Here is a 16690-nt window from a genome sequence, read left to right as displayed (position 1 = left end):
CTATTTTCAACTTTTTGAGGAACCTCCATACAGTTTTCCAGAGTGGCTGCACCAGCTTGCATTCCCACCAACAGTGTAGGAGGGTTCCCCTTTCTCCGCATCCCCGCCAACATCTGTCGTTTCCTGACTTGTTAATTTTAGCCATTCTGACTGGTGTGAGGTGGTATCTCATTGAGGTTTTGATTTGGATTTCCCTGATAAGGCTTAGCTTTTAATAGATTAATCATAGCTGAGCAGGGAGCCTAACACGGGGCGATCCCAGAACCCTGGGATCATGACCTGAACAGAAGGCAGACTCTTCACCGACTGAGCCACCAAGGTGCCCCAGTTTTAGTGAAATTTGTGAGCCAGGTGAGAAGGAATTGGAGTTACAGTGCTGTTACATTTTAACTTTCAAGTTGCCTTTCCAAAGTATTCCTGCCAAATGTACTGTCAAAGCTGACAGTTGATCAACTTAATTATTTCTCATGGAAGTGCTACCAGAAGTAACCATCACCTAGTCACATGAACCATGGAAGGACTATTTAGTAAATATCGAAAAATATTTCATTCATAGAAACAAAGACAGCAACTAATTTAAAGTAGGAGGATCTTATCTCACAATGGCTTCTCAACTCCCAAGTTTGTCATTTGGCCTGTGTCACCAAAAGTACCGAATAATTTTAGACCTTACTGTGCTCAAGAATATACACTCTGTTCACATCAAATTTATGGAAAGTGCAAGAGCCTCTCTGTTCTATTCTGTGACCTTCCTTGGACACAATGAGAACGCCTACTCTCCGGTGACCACTGCAAAGCTTGTAAACTGACCAAGTGACCAAAATTCAAAGTATGTTATAAATGGATGGCCAGTTGATGCTTCTTGTCTAACATATTCTTCATTGCCAGTGAAGTAAATTAAGATTGTCATAGATTCCATTCAATTTTAATAAAATTCATTTAACATGGGTCTTCAGAAACATTACTCACGGTGACACAGGACCTGCAGGCCAATGTCGGAATATCTGTCTGAGCTTCTGGGGCCTTCTTTTTTTTTTTTTTAAAGATTTTATTTTTATTTATTTGATAGAGCACAAGCAGGGGGAACGGCAGGCAGAGGGAGAAGCAGACTCCCCACTGAGCAGGGAGCCCGATGTGGGGCTTGATCCCAGGACCCTGAGATCATGACCTGAGCCGAAGGCAGGCGCTTAACCAACTGAGCCACCCAGGCGCCCCCTGAGGCCTTCTTTCATCTCATTCTACAAAAGCCCTTGAAACTGTTGTGTGCTGATAAATAGACTCTAGACGAGCATACCCAAGAAGGCGACCAGATTACAGCAGCTCTGTGGAATTGGCAGAGCATGATTGTTTGACAGGAAGCCCGAGGGATGGGGGGGTGAGGTTCCAGGCTGAGATTGCAGTTGACCGCAAGGGACCACGATGACTCGTGACATGAATACAAAAGCAGAAAACGAAATCAAGTCAATCGGTGTGTTCTTTGAGAAGGTGATAGACAGCTTGTGACACCAATGAACTCAGCCTTCTACTCCTGGTGAGAAGCAGGTTCCACACAGGTTACAACCAGGTGCTCGAGCTGGTTCATCAGTGTTCTTAGGAAGGGCACTGGGATTAAAGCAAGATGGGATCATTATCAGGGTCCCAAAATGTCAACCAGCCTGGAAAGACAACTCATTTGAGCAGATGCTCTACAAGTAACATATGGAAGCTACAGAGAGATTAATTTTGATTCACTCTTGGGAAGAAACTTTAATACTTAACTGACATAGCCGCACATGAGGAAAATTTTTTTGTGTGTAATTACACATTTCCTTGGATTCAGAGCTATTGTCTCACAAATCAGAAAGTAATACACCACAATTGGGAAAAGTTGATGGGGTAATTTCAAAATAAAAAGCATACCATCTGTTTCTGCAGGCTAAAGGGAATATTCTAAAAATCAGTGTAGTTTTGAAGAACTATAAAAACAATTTCTAATGTATGCATAGCCCGTGTAAAACAGGGTTTTAGTAGTTTTCTTGTAGTTAATACATTTACCCCCAAACCAACAGTGCTTCAGTATTTTTCTGTATCTCCATCTTGCTTCTAATACCCATCTCGGTGCTTATCCCTCTCTCTTTCTCCTTTCTTCCTCCTTATAAATATCCTCCTTCACCAAAACATAAATATGTAAGTGCCAAGGCAGCCGATTTAATGTAGATAGACCCCTTGGGCTATGAGACAGAGTTCCAGGTCAGTGAAGACTTGTGAGAAATTCATGTGAGAAGCAATGAAGAAATTACTTATTTAGAGAAAGCAGGACCTACGCAAGATCATTTTTATCAGATGAAAGGAATGCCAGAAAAAGCAAAATAAGATGGTCTACAACTTGGACATTAAAAATAAATATACAATTAGAATATTTTACAAAAGCCACCCCATGACAGTAACAGGGATGAGCAGATATTACAAATGCTGTGCACCTGTGTCCCCACTGAAAACCGGTATAATTTAAAAAGTGATATTTACTGACTAGCATAACCCTCGGTGGATTTGTCAGTTTTCTGACAGGAGGGAGAAAAAAATGATAGAAAAGCTATCAAATGTTTGATGAATGTAGATGAATTCATACCTACCAGTGAGAGAAGCAAAGTACCAGCGAAGACAGCTAATAATCTGTGGAGCATACAAGTGAAGTTTAGGGTCTGCTTGTTGTCTGCAGCTTTGTCTGACAGCACGCCTAAAAGCATGCCACCGTGGGGGTCACCAGGACCATGTTGTAGGTTAGAAAAGATGGACTGGTTGATCGGAAGAACATATAATACTGGAGTTAGGAGAGAAGATTGCAAAAGTAGTCTTATTTATCATCTTATTCCATATATATTACCTACTCAAGGTAGGTCTCCTTAGTTTGCAGGTCTCCTTTCTTTATAAAGTATGGAGGGAAAAATCATGACACTGATTCTAAGATGTTACTGAGGCCGTGAACATCTTTCACTGATATTATTTTTTTTTAAAGATTTATTTATTTGAGAGAGAGAGCACGTGTGAACAGGGGGACAGGCAGAGGGAGAGGGAGAGAGAATCTTCATCAGACTCCCTGCTGAGCGTGGAGCCTGATGCAGGGCTCCGTCTCACGACCCTGAGATCATGTCCTGAGCCGAAATCAAGAGTCAGAAGCTTAACCGACTGAGGCATCCAGGTGCCCTCGTTGATATTTTCATATGTAGGGTAGGGAAAACCTCACACCATTTACAGAAGCTGAGAAAGATAGTACCCTAAATTACCAAAACTGATTACATTGCTTTTAGCCAACACTCTTCAGCTATTTATAAGACCCATCAAGTAAAAGTCTGTTTGCAGCTCTCTCATTAATTCCCAAAATTCTTAAATTCTGTTAATAATAAATAGAAAGCTGAAATAATATTATAAGCAAAAATCACAACATGAGGAACAGTAGTTCTGATGATCCATTTGATTATACACCTTTGTTAGTAGGATATTTTAACATAGGCTTTTTTTTTTTTTAAGATTTTATTTTTTAAGTAATCTCTATACTCAATGTGGGGCTTAAACCTATAACCCCAAGATGAAGAGTTGCTTGCTCCAGCGATGTCCACAATAGCCAAACTGTGGAAAGAGCCAAGATGTCCATCGACAGATGAATGGATAAAGAAGATGTGGTATATATATACAATGGAATATTATGCAGCCATCAAAAGGAATGAAATCTTGCCATTTGCAACGACGTGGATGGAACTGGAGGGTATTATGCTGAGCGAAATAAACCAGTCAGAGAAAGACATGTATCATATGATCTCCCTGATATGAGGAATTCTTAATCTCAGGAAACAAACTGAGGGTTGCTGGAGTGGTGGGGGGTGGGAGGCATGGGGTGACTGGGTGATAGACATTGGGGAGGGTATGTGCTATGGTGAGCGCTGTGAATTGTGTAAGACTGTTGAATCACAGATCTGTACCTCTGAAACAATACATTATATGTTAAAAAAAAAAAAAGAAGATAGCAGGAGGGGAAGAATGAAGGGGGGGAGATCGGAGGGAGAGACGAACCATGAGAGACTATGGACTCCTAGAAACAGACTGAGGGTTTTGGAGGGGAGGAGTGGGGGTATGGGTTAGCCTGGTGATGGGTATTAAGGAGGGCACGTTCTGCATGGAGCAGTGGATGTTATATGCAAACAATGAATCATGGAACACTACATCAAAAACTAATGATGTAATGTATGGTGATTAACATAACATAATAAAAAAAATTTTAAAAAAAAAGAGTTGCTTGCTCCACCAACTGAGCCAGCCAGGCACCCCCTTAATAGCCTTTTTTTTTTTTTTTTTAGAGTGGGGAGGGGCAGAGGGAGAGAGAGAATCTCAAGCAGGCTCCACGCCCAGCACAGAGCCCGACACAGGGCTCAACCTCACGACCCTGAGATCATGACCTGAGCCGATGTTAAGAGTCAGATGCTTAACCGACTGAGCCGCCCAGGCACCCCTGAATAGCTTTTATATGATTGTTACTAAAATGCTTATTATAGGGGCACTTGGCTGGTTAGTGGGGCTTGTGACTCTTGATCTCAGGATCATTAATTAGGCCAAGCCCTGTGTCGGGTATAGAGATTACTCAGATAAATAAACTTCAAAATAATAAAATGCTTATTATAGAATATCTGGAAGATTTTTTAGAAAGAAAGAAAAAATATTAATCATCCATAATCCCACCACCCAGAGTTAACCATTAAGACCTTTTTGGTATATTTCCTTCCTTTAGACTATGTTCATTTATTTTATTTTATGATGCTGGCTACTTAACTTATTTTTTAAAATCGTATTTTGAGCATTGTTTTGTGTTGCTAAAGTTCTCAAAACCCTTTTTTTAAGTGGCTACAGAATACACCATTGAATGGATGCATCTGTTTATTAACTATTCCTCTGTTGTTGGACAGATTGTTTCTAATGTTTTGTTATTATAAATTACCCCGTGATTTTAGACACATTTTTTGGTTTCAGTGGCCATTTTATTTAGATGCATTCCTGGAAGCACAATTATTAGGTTGAAGAGTACAGATATTATCAGGTTAAAGGGTTTTTGCTAGATGCTACCAAATTGTTTTCTAGAAAAGCTGCCCTATGTACACTTTCACCCCAGACTAGCCTTCAGTTTCAAAGATTAATTTTTTTTTGTATTGATGAGTGGTTCTTTTAATGTGCTGTTGTATTTATTTTGCTTATATTGTATCCAGATTTTTGTTCTGCATCAATACTCAGAAGAAAGATTCATGTAAGTGGGTCTTAAATTGAGCAGGAGGATGGGGGAGATGGTTCATTTAGGAATCTCATCAAAACCATGAACCTTCCTCTCAGAAAATGAACATACTGACAGGATGCAAATTCTTACATATTTTAAGGGGACCTAGGGTATTCCCTATAAAATATTGTTGCCCACACAATACTAAGTGCTCCAGATGGATTCTTTCATTTTACCCTTACAATCCAGGGCGTCATGGAGGAAAGTACCTCACTCAAAGGGGCAAAGCTAGTAAATGGTAAAGCTGGGATTCAAAATCCAGGACCTGTCGTTTTTAACCGTGTTTTTTTACTATCTTGAGGTCTTAACCTTTGTCTTTATTATTCTTTCTTCATGTTTCTTTTTTCAGTTGTTTCCAGTCATAGTGATGCTGGCTTCCTAAAACCTAATAGGGTAATCAGCCATATTTTTTCTGTGCTCTGGATTTGTTTCCTGTAGGATTAGGTTATCAGTTTCTTAAAAGTTTAAGAGTTCATGGCTCAGAAACGTTTTTGCCCAGAGTCTTTGAAGAACAAATTGTTTTATAACCTTTTCAATTGCTTGTATGCATATTGGGCTTTCTTTTTTTCTTTTTCTTTTTCAGTCAGTTTCTATAATACATTCCTATAATAACTACACATTACATCGATTTTCTTTTTCACATTTTTTAGCATACAGTAGTATATAATATTCTCTTGATTATTAGCATGCCCTCTTCATTCCCCCATTTTGTCTTTTATGGTTTTTTACCCATGATTGGTTTTGCTAAAGTTTTGTCTGCTTCAGTATTGATTTGTTGTTGTGTTGTGTTTTGTTTTTGTGAGACTCCCCACGAACACACACATTTATACATATACAAATATGCTTGCATGGTTAATTGTCCATATTTTTGTATTTTCTATTTCTGTTTTTAATTGAATTCCTTTCACCTACATTTCTTGGGGTATGGCTGTTCTTGGGATGTTCTTATTTTTCTAATTTCTGAAGTGGAATATTTGTTACTTGTTTTATTCTTCCAAATCTTGTTCTTCCTTATCTAGTATATAGTGTTTTGATCATTTTTATTTTCAAGTTGACTTATTTGGAGTTTTTCTTTCCTCCTTTATTCAGTGATTATTTAGAAAAGTGTATGTAATTTTCATAGGTGTTATTTTCATAGGTTAATTATTAAGTTTTTGGAGAATTAGAATCCTAAGTTAATTCTTTCAAGAAGTTTGACCATTGTAGGGAGAAATGAACATGAATTGACACCCATATATGAGAAGAGAAGCCTGAATTTACATGTTAAATTCAATTCAGCAAATATTTATTAACTGTCTACTGTGTGCCAAGAGCTGTGCTAAGTAGTAGGAACACGGTAGTGTGAAAGGGTAGAAATAGTTTCTACTGTCATGAAAATCTTATTCTAGTAGAAAACATAAGTATACAATTACAGGAAATACAATGGAATTAGTTGAAAAACTAAGAAGACAATTGAGTATAAGCCAGCTACAAGATCCCATCAAAACCAAAATTAACATAATAGGACAATTTAAAAGGACATATAGGTCCGTGGGACAGACCAGAGAACCCAGAAATAAACCTTACGCATATATGGTCAAGTAACTTACAACAAAGGAGCCAAGAATATGCAATGGGGAAAGAACAGCCTGTTCAATAAATCGTGTTGGGAAGGGGCGCCTGGGGGGCTCGGTTGGTTAAGTGTCTGCCTTCAGTTCAGGTTATGATCCCAAGGTCCTGGGATCGAGCCCCGTATTGGGCTCCCTGCTCGGCGGGAAGCCTGCTTCTCCCTTTCCCTCTGCTGCTCCCCCTGCTTGTGCTCTCTCTCTCTCTCTCAAAGAAATAAAAATCTTTAAAAAGAATGTTTACAAAAATGGGATTGGGAAAACTGAACAGCAACGTGCAAAAGAATGAAACTGGACCACTGTCTTATACCACACACCAAAACTAACTCAAAATGGATTAAAGACTTGAACATAACACCTGAAACCATAAAACTCTTAGAAGAAGATATAGGTGGTAAGCTGCTTAACATAGACCTTGGGGATGATTTTTTAAATCTGACACCCAAAGGCAATTAAAGCAAAAACAAACAAGTATGACTACATCAAACTTGAAAAGCTTCTGCACAGCGAAGGAAACCAACAAAAACAACCAAATGAATGGGAGACAATATTTGCAAATCATATAGGTGATAATGGGCTAATATCCAAAATATGTAATGAACTTCTACAACGTAACAGTAAAAAGACAAAGAATTCAATTTAAAAATGGGAAGAAGATATGTTTTTCCAATGAAGACATGCAAATGGCCAACAGGTACATGAAAAGATGTTTCACATTATTAATCATCAGGGAAATGCAAATCAAAACCATATTGAGATACCACCTCACACCTGTTATAATGGTTATTACCAAGAAGACAAGAAATAACAAATGTCGGCAAGGATGTAGAGAAAAAGGAGCCCTTGTGTGGTTTTGGGGGGAATGCAAACCAGTGCAGCCACTCTGGAGAACAGAATGGAGGTTCCTCAAAAGTTAAAAATAGAATTACCCTACGATCCAGCAATTCCACTTCTAGGTGTTTATCTGCAGAAGATACGAACACTAACTCAAAAAGCAGTCGCATCCCCATATTCATGGCAACGTTATTTATAATAGCCAAGATATGGAAACAACATAAATGTCCATCAGTGGATGAACAGATAAAGAAGTGGGGGGGGGGGTGTACATACATACTACATACACATACAATGTAATTTTATGCAGCCATAAAAAAAGAATGAAATTTTGACATTTGCAACAATATGGATGGACCTTGAAAACATTATGCAAAGCAAAATAAGTCAGAGAAAGACAGATCCCATAAGCTCTCTCTCATATGGCCAATCTTAAAAAATACACACACAGGCTCATAGGGACAGAAAACAAATTGGTGTTTCAAGTGAAGTAGATGAATGGCGTCAAAAGGTAAAAAGAAATCTGGGGAGGTAACAGGTTGGTAATATGTGAAACAAGACATGTCTTGAGTTAATTGGTGAAGCTGAGTGATGATAAATTGGGTTCATTATACATTCTTAAACCAGAAAAACAACTACAGAAGTTCCTCCCTCATATCTGCAGGGGATGCATTCCAGAGTCCCCACTGGATGCCTGACACCACAAATAGTACCAACTTATATATGAAGCTTTTTCCCATATAGACGTACCTGTGATAAAGCTTAACTTATCAATTAGGCACCATAAGAGATTAAGAACAATAACTAGTGATAAAACAGAACAGTCTGTTCCATACTAACCTGGCAATTAAGGAAAGCTGTGGAACCACTTGTCTTTTTTAAGAGTCTACAGAATACACAGGTGACTTAAGCATGAAGTTAGACCTGGAAACACCCTCAGGTGACTTTCCGGGAGACCGTTTTCTCTAAAAAATACAGTCTTTTTCTGGAACTTTTAAAATCAAAATTATAGATTAGTTTCTCTTAACTCTAGTTTGTCTTCTTACCTCGTCAGTGTAATGCTTTAGTAATCAGAAAATCAAAAGCATTTTTAACTTGGCTGTCTTCCACCATCACTCACTGATTCTTTAATACATGATACATTTGTTTGCCTGCCTGAGAGATACTTAAACAAGTTTTAAGGAAGGAAGGAAGGGAGGGAGGGAGGGAGGAAGGAAGGAAGGATAGAAAAAGACCTCATTCACAAAAGAAACTAAGCAAATACATAATTTCCTATAGGTAAACCTAACAAGAAATGTACAAGATCTTCATGATGAAAGCTAATGTTGTTTCAAAGAATATAGAATCTATTTCCCTCAAATTTCAAAAAATTGTCTCAAAAATATAAAATATATTTAAGTTACGAAACCTAACACATTCCTGGATAGGGCAATTTAAAATAAGGATAATGTCAACTCTCCCCGTATTATTCTATAGAGCCAATATAATTTTAATCAAAGGCCCACCAGGGTTTCTTGATAAATTTTACCTACAAAGCAGTAAATGCTTCCATATAATGAATGACATGATAAAGGATAAGATGGTAACTACACTTAATCATGGTGTGCATGTCGTAATGTACGTAACTGTCCAATCAGTGTGTTGTACACCTGAAACTAATATAATATTGTCCTTCAACTCTACTTCAATTAAAAATTTTTTTGAAAGTTAAAAGGTAAACAACAAACCAGGAAAAAAATATTTGCAATAATTGTAATTCAGTAATTATGACTCAACAGAAAAATGGGCAGGGAGTTCAAGAATACATACGAAAGGTGTTTGTTCTGTCTCACTGGCAACTAGGAAAATGAAAATCACAACAAAAATATTTGTTCACCTTTTACGCTGGCAAAGTTGTTTTGTTCTTTTAATTGATAATAGACAATGTGCCAGAGGTGGGACAGAAAGTACTCATATACAGAGTGGGAACGTAGAAATTGATAAAGCCATTTGTGGGCCAGTTTAGTTGTATATATGAAAATCGTAAGTTTAAACGTTCTTCCTTCAACCTAGTAATTCCACTTCTAGAGAAACACTCACCGGTGTGTCCAAGGAGGCATGTGTTGTTACTGGTAATAGCCAGAAATTGGAAATAAGCCAAACATCTATTAATAGGAAAGTAGTTAAATAAATTATGACATCTTCATTATACGGCCTCCTGTGCACTAATTTAAAAATTAAGTAGGGCTTTATGTGGTAACTTTCTCCTGAGAGCAGTGGGCGCCGTTGTAGGGCTTTAAGTGGAGACATGACATGGGCAGACTTGAGTGTAAATATTCTCTCTAGGTGGGTTATGGGGAATGGATCCGGAAGCCGGAAGATAGAGGCTGTTAATCTGGTCACACATTAATGGCGGCCCCATGATGTGGCAAGCTGAAACTGCTCTCACACAGCCAAAAATATTCTCACATCACAGTACATTTTTGGCTTCCATTTTAATGTACGTTTGTGGGGCAGCTCCTTTGTACAAAGTACTTTCCTAGGCAAGGAGTACACAGAATACACAAGGAGTACATAAAACAGGTTTCCCGACTATAAAATCTATTTACTAATAGGTTAAAAGTATAAATCTATGGGTTTTATTAAGTTTGCTTTCCGAATGAGGCCACACATCCCCTGTTTGGAAACAGTGGAGCTCACCTCAGTGAGCGTTCTAGTCTTTTGGTTTTGTCAGTAAGCTCCCAGACAAATTCAGTGCTCAGCTGCAGTGACCTTAGAGCTTATTTAGGGTATAATTAGCTTCCACTTTTACCTCCAAAGATTTAATCTGTTATTTTCATTTCCAAAGGCTGCGTGGTTATGTATCTTTTATTGTACACTGATTATCCATTTAAAATAACCAGGCCTGTTTAAATTACTAAGAAATGAGCATTAAAGCCACCCTTTCAGCTGCAGAGTCCTTTTGATCCCTTGGTGACTTGAAAGCCATCATTTGACTTTTATCTCCTAAGGTTGTGAATATTCTATCTTGGTTCAGCAAAGCCCTTTTAATAAGAAAGGGACGACTTTCACTCCAGAGCAGGCCACACTGTGGTTAATTAAGCATCAGTAAAATAATTTTAAAATTGTAACTTGACTTTAAAATTGAAGAAGTAGCAGAGCACCTGGGTGGCTCAGTCGGTTAGGCATCCGACACTGGATTTCAGTTCAGGTCATAATCGCAGGGTCGTGAGATCAAGCCCTGTGTTGGACTCCACACTGGTTGTGGGGCCTGCTTAAGATTTTCTCCCTCTCCCTTTCCTTCTGTCCACTCTTTCACTCTCTCAAAAAAAAAAAAAAAATGGAAGAGGTAGCATAACACGGTAGTTACAAGCTCAGACTCTGGAGCCAGACCTCCAGGTTTGAACACAGGCTGTATCTGTCACTTAACAGCAAGGGACTTGGTACCTCTGGGCCTCAGATGCCGCATGAGGAAGTCCCTGCAGCATGAGGCTGTTTCCAGCATTGAACTTAGCTAACATTTGTAAAGTGCTTGCTATAGGTATTTATTAAGAAAAAACAAAAACGAAATGAAGATTCTTTCCTAGCAGACATCTTCAGATGAAGTAGACATTTATTTTATTTAAGACTGTGTGATAAAAGAAGATAAAAGTCTGAAAGCTTTGGTTTTGGTTTCTCATGTGACTGTACATATGAAAGAAAATAACCTTTCTCTATACCTTAACCAGTGGAAAACCATAGATTGATTACGAGCGTTCATGCTAATTTAGTGTGGCTGTTGCAGGGCCAGACCAAAACATAAAGAAGTGAAAGGCTGTTCTCTAAGTGTTGTGTAAGGAAGGCAGGTGCATGTGCTGAACACATACCTCGTTTCCCCAGAAACGTTTGATCTACTTGGGGGTGTTTTGTAAACTACAGTCTACATAAAGAAGTCAAATATACTGCTTTGAATTCACGTGTACGGGTAGCCGCCCATAAAGGAAGGAAGGGTGACATGTATCTGCTAGAATGTGACATCTTAGGAAGCACAGGACAGCTGAGGCGAAGGATCTCCCTGCCCCCGTGGTCTGAAGTTGTCTCCACAGGATGAGGCTCGCTTTAGAAAAGCAATCCTCACTGTCCCCTGCCTATTAGAGAAGAATTATGATTTTAAAATCCACAACTCTGCTGTTCATTTGAATTATTTACATAAGCAAGGCTTCTCCTTCTTAAATTAAAATCATACTGAAATATGCTATTTTAGACTTTTGGGTATTCTCAGTTAATTTAAGCAGGCTTGAACAGAATGCAAATCTATAAAACACTGCATTGTTTTTAAAGCTAGGCCTATTCCCTTTTACTTTAGAAGGGTCCCCCACCCCGCCCTCCACTTTAATACACTGGCTTATTTCCATTTTTATGATACTTAGTTTTTATATATCATGGTAATTATTGTTTTGATAAATTGAACATCACCCCCCTGCCACCCGCACACACACTTCATTTTGTAGAGGGCATATCTGTTATCAAATACAAGGAAGACCTAGTTCTAGTTTGTAGTGATTATGAATTTTTCATAGATTTGATTTAACTGCCTAATTCTGTTTGGAAACTTCATGTGATTTTTTTTTCCTACCCTCTTTTCATTAAGTACCAAAAAGGATACATGAGAAAAAGTAGGTGTTTTGAACAAAACCAGAACACTTGATTTACAAAACCAAAGGCTTGATTTAAAGAGTGTGATATGATCTTTAACCTGGGTAGGTATTATTTAAGGTTTTCATCTGATCTTTTTTTTTTTAGTAGCAGGAAGATACATTATCTCAAAAATGACTACTGAATCTATTCAAACATTTGTGCTATAAGGAAATTGAAGAATCATCACTTACTGATCCTATTTGATGAATTCCCAAAAAGATAATGAAAGCAAACACATAAGTAATAGTTTATTTTTGATAAAAGTGTTCTCAAAGCCTAACAACCTACCCAGAAATGTTGAATAAATCAGTAGCAGAAGTGAAATTTGTATTCTGTTGTATTTTCACTGATGTTTTCATGTGCTTTTTAATTCAAAGATAGATTCAAGCTTTCCCCATTTTGTAGATGGCAAAGATGAATCACTTGTCCAAACGAAAGTCAGAATCTCACTTGGACTCAACCTGTTTTATCATCCCTCGATGCTTTGGTCAGTCAGCTAAACAAGGAAACATGACTTAAAAAAGAAAGTAGCAGCTGGTGTCGCAAGCATTGGGCAGTGATGATGAGAAATGGAGATGCAAGGGGCAATCATATAGGGTCCAAGGCAAGGGCGGTATACTGGGGAGAGGATAAGGTGGGAGAGAAAAGGAAACAATCATGAAATTACATTTCTTACCATCACTCTAAGCTGTATGGCAGGGGCTGTATATTTAAGGATCTTTATAAGACAAAATTATTTCACAAAGCCAGTGACATTGTTTCTCTGTAAAGGCTTCACCCTTTATGTGGTAATCGCACTGATACATATGTGGCCAAAACATGGGCGTGCTGTTAAAACGATATGTGCCCTATGTAATTCCGAACTCGGATAACGAAGGGGAGGCCCTGTTTTTTAGCTTTTTTTTTTTTTAAGAAACTTGTTCTTTAATGTTAATTTTTTTTTTAAAGATTTTATTTATTTATTTGAGAGAGAGAGAATGAGAGAGAGAGAGCACATGAGAGGGGGGAGGGTCAGAGGGAGAAGCAGACTCCCCGCCGAGCAGGGAGCCCGATGCGGGACTCGATCCAGGGACTCCAGGATCATGACCTGAGCCGAAGGCAGTCACTTAACCGACTGAGCCACCCAGGCGCCCTAATGTTAATTTTCACTTGTACATAAGGCTTTTCAATTGGAGGAAAGGAGGGATCACGTTGTGAAAGATGATCTTGTTAAAGTCATTCTGAAAGGAATTAATATGATTGAAAATGGTGCTGAGGGAAGTTTCCAGACAATACCTTAGTCGCGTGGACAGTGCCTCTGGGCCTGGGCAGCTGTGTCCCCGACATCCTGTGTTCCCTGCCCCCCCGTGGCCTGAAGATCCAGGAGGACTCTGCGCACGTGTGCGCACACACACACACACACACATACACACACACACTCACACACGAGAGCCCAAAGCCCGGTTTCCAGCCTGCGTGCACGCCGTGGTCGCCATGGTCGCCATGTTCTTGGTAGGGCACTGTGGTTGCTCACCAGCAGAGGACACAGCGTAGGGAAGGATTCCAGCCTGCCACATTCCTCTTACTATTATTAGTATTATTATTATTTTTTTAACCAAACATGTTGACTCTAAAATTGGGATAGGATTACTGCCACAGTTCGTGTTCCAAGTTTAGAAACTCTCATTTGCCAGGATCCCTGTTCTCTTTTAACCTGGGGCAACAGCCAGTGATAGACTCATTAGGAGGGAAGTAGTTCGTCTGCCATGAGCCTGGCACTGCTGGTCTCCCCTTACCTCTTTTCAGGGGGAGGGAGACGGGAATGCCTTTGCAAAGAAGGTCTGGGATTCTCCAAGAGGGAAGAGAGTTCAGGGAGCCTGCATTGGTTGGTGGGGAGGCGATGGGGAGGCTGAGGGGAGGGAGGAGAATGAGGGACAATGAGAGCAGAATAGAAACATTACCTGAAATAGGCTTATAAAACTAATGGCCCTGAATCAACAATCCATTATCATGGGTTTACTTCTTAATAATGAGATGCTTCTTCATTTATCAGCCTGGGCCTCATGTAACCTCAGGATTCATGCTCAACAGAGTCAGGTGCTGAAGGTGAAGTTGCTCAGTTAGGGGTGAGCAAGTAGGTCCTCAGGGGGCATTTCCCCTGTGTTTTCTAGGAAATGCAGGGGTGCAAGGGGGTGAATAATTAGCATTAAATCCTTTTATTTTTATTTTTTTTTGTGCCTACTAGCTTTCTGGCAAGCTGCAGAATTTGAAAGTCATCATTTATTTATAATATATCTTTGTATTTTTTAAAATTAGGAATAAAATTTTTATGATGGAGTATTTTAAGCTATTAACTTTCACCTTCATACAACACTTTTATTTGCTGTATAATTATGTTTATGTATACTCCAAGTAATAGATTACTATCACTTTGAATTTTAGAACATTCAAAAAAAAAATCCTTCAACCTCACCATTATAAACCCTGACTTCAGCTAAGAACATCAGTGGGCTCTAGTTTCCTGATCTATAGAGTGAGGATATTCGGTGAAGAAATAAGGGAAAGCACCTCAGCACTGGAATGGAAGTAGTGGTAGGGATGATATCTGTGCTTATAATCGTGGTGGTGAGCAGAAGGAGTAGAATGAGATTGTCCTCATCTGATTGTTTCAACTTTATCATGAATCCTTCCTACCTCCCTCCCTACCCCGCCACCATCCTTATTCAAAACAGTAAATCTGAGACCTTCAAGTTTTATATCACCTGCCAGTCCTCGTGATCCCAAAGAATATATCAACAGTAATACACCAGTGGGCTTGGTAAAATCCACTATTATCGCTCCAGGCGTTTTTAGAACCCCTCAGCTGATCTGAAATAACTGTTAAGGAAACTGGATTAACATTTTTGAATTTAAAAACTTCTAGCCAAGTTACTTTTTTGCCTAGGTGTGAATGATCCATGGGGCTACCGATTTGCCTTATTAATTTGTACTTGTCTTGTACATCCCCTAAAAAAAGGGGGAACAAGTACATCTTCTGAAGAACCTTTTGTGGGTTTTTTTGTCTTCTGCTTATGACCTGCTATGTGAGAAACTCCCCCATCTGACTTTCCTTTTCCCCACATCTCCCATCTCTGACTGGTGAAAGTCCAGTGCATCTTCATCTTTTTTTTTTTTTTAAGAGTTTATTTTTTAAGTAATCTCTACACCCAGTGTGGAGCTTGAACTCACAGGCCCGAGATCCAGGGTCGCATATTCTACGGACGGAGCCAGCCAGGCGCCCAGTGCATCTTCATCTTGCTGAGATCAATCCTTAAAGACAATTTTCTTGGTGTGCATTTTGACATTAGCAGTTCTATATTTGATATGTTGTAACCAAAGCAGGGAACTCTCGGTGACTGTTTTGAGAAAATATTTTAATTATGTTCCATCTTTCTCTATGGAGGGAATGATGGCAAAAATTACTTTTCCATTTCCCATCTTTTTCTGCTTTACTGTGTTGTGTGTACTTATTATAGTACCTCTTTTTTTTTTTAAGAGTTTTTTTGTGTGTGCGCTTTGTTCTGGACACAAAATATGTAGCAAAGAGAGGGTGTAGCCTGGTGTACTTGAGAAAACACTGGGTCTGGAAGGTGGCTCATAGGAGCTGTAGCTCACAAAGTAGCCTTGAGCACGTTACTTAATTTCTCTGTGTTTCTTCATTTATGAGTTGGAAACAACAAAAGTATACCTGAAGATGAAAAATAAGGGACTGTTGTCGACATCCCTCCCCAGAGTGGTACCCTTGTTATAGTGAGCAAATCTACATAGACACATCAGTTGGGGGGGGCTGTGCATGTCGGGACAGGGAGATGCTGGGAAATCTCCTGTACCCTCCTCTCAGTTTTGCTCTAAAAAAAATGAAGTCTTTAATAAAAACAAATGAGGAACTATGTGAAATGAGATTATTACAGCTGTTATTTGTTATGAAGGCAGTAACTAAGAAATGCATTTCTTCCATTGCCCTTCAAATACATTACAGAATTAAATCCCTTGAGAATAACCTCACAGATGATCTGATTGCAGTTTAGCAGTGTTAAAAAAAAGTATCAGCACATGACCATATAACTGCAAAAATATAACTATATACTCCTTAAGAGAGCTGGCTCTTTCATTCATTCATTCAACAAATATTTAATGAGAACCTGCTATGAACCAGGCATGGATATGGCCACAAATAAAAGAAACAAAATCTCCAGTCTCATAACATTTAGAATCTTATGTGCTTTCACCAAGGTCATTTATTTCCCTTAAATTTTTTTAACTGATCAACTGCTCAAGGCAA

General features: G+C 38.9%; 1 protein-coding gene and 1 long non-coding RNA gene across 5 annotated transcripts in view; both read left to right on the top strand.

Moving 5' to 3' along the window:
- The window catches only part of CDKAL1 (CDKAL1 threonylcarbamoyladenosine tRNA methylthiotransferase), a 629466-nt gene that overhangs the window by 565996 nt on the left and 46780 nt on the right, over positions 1–16690 (top strand). The gene's annotated exons all lie outside the window — the stretch shown is intronic.
- On the top strand, positions 11991–15083 carry LOC145722922 (uncharacterized). Its single transcript, XR_014147483.1, has 2 exons — positions 11991–13309; positions 13518–15083. It is a non-coding gene; the product is annotated as an uncharacterized LOC145722922 (long non-coding RNA).

Source organism: Leptonychotes weddellii, chromosome 8 (genome assembly GCF_054177405.1).
Source record: "Leptonychotes weddellii isolate Sample4059 chromosome 8, ASM5417740v2, whole genome shotgun sequence".
Classification (NCBI taxonomy): Eukaryota; Metazoa; Chordata; class Mammalia; order Carnivora; family Phocidae; genus Leptonychotes; species Leptonychotes weddellii.
This window is presented reverse-complemented; position numbering and strand designations above follow the sequence as displayed.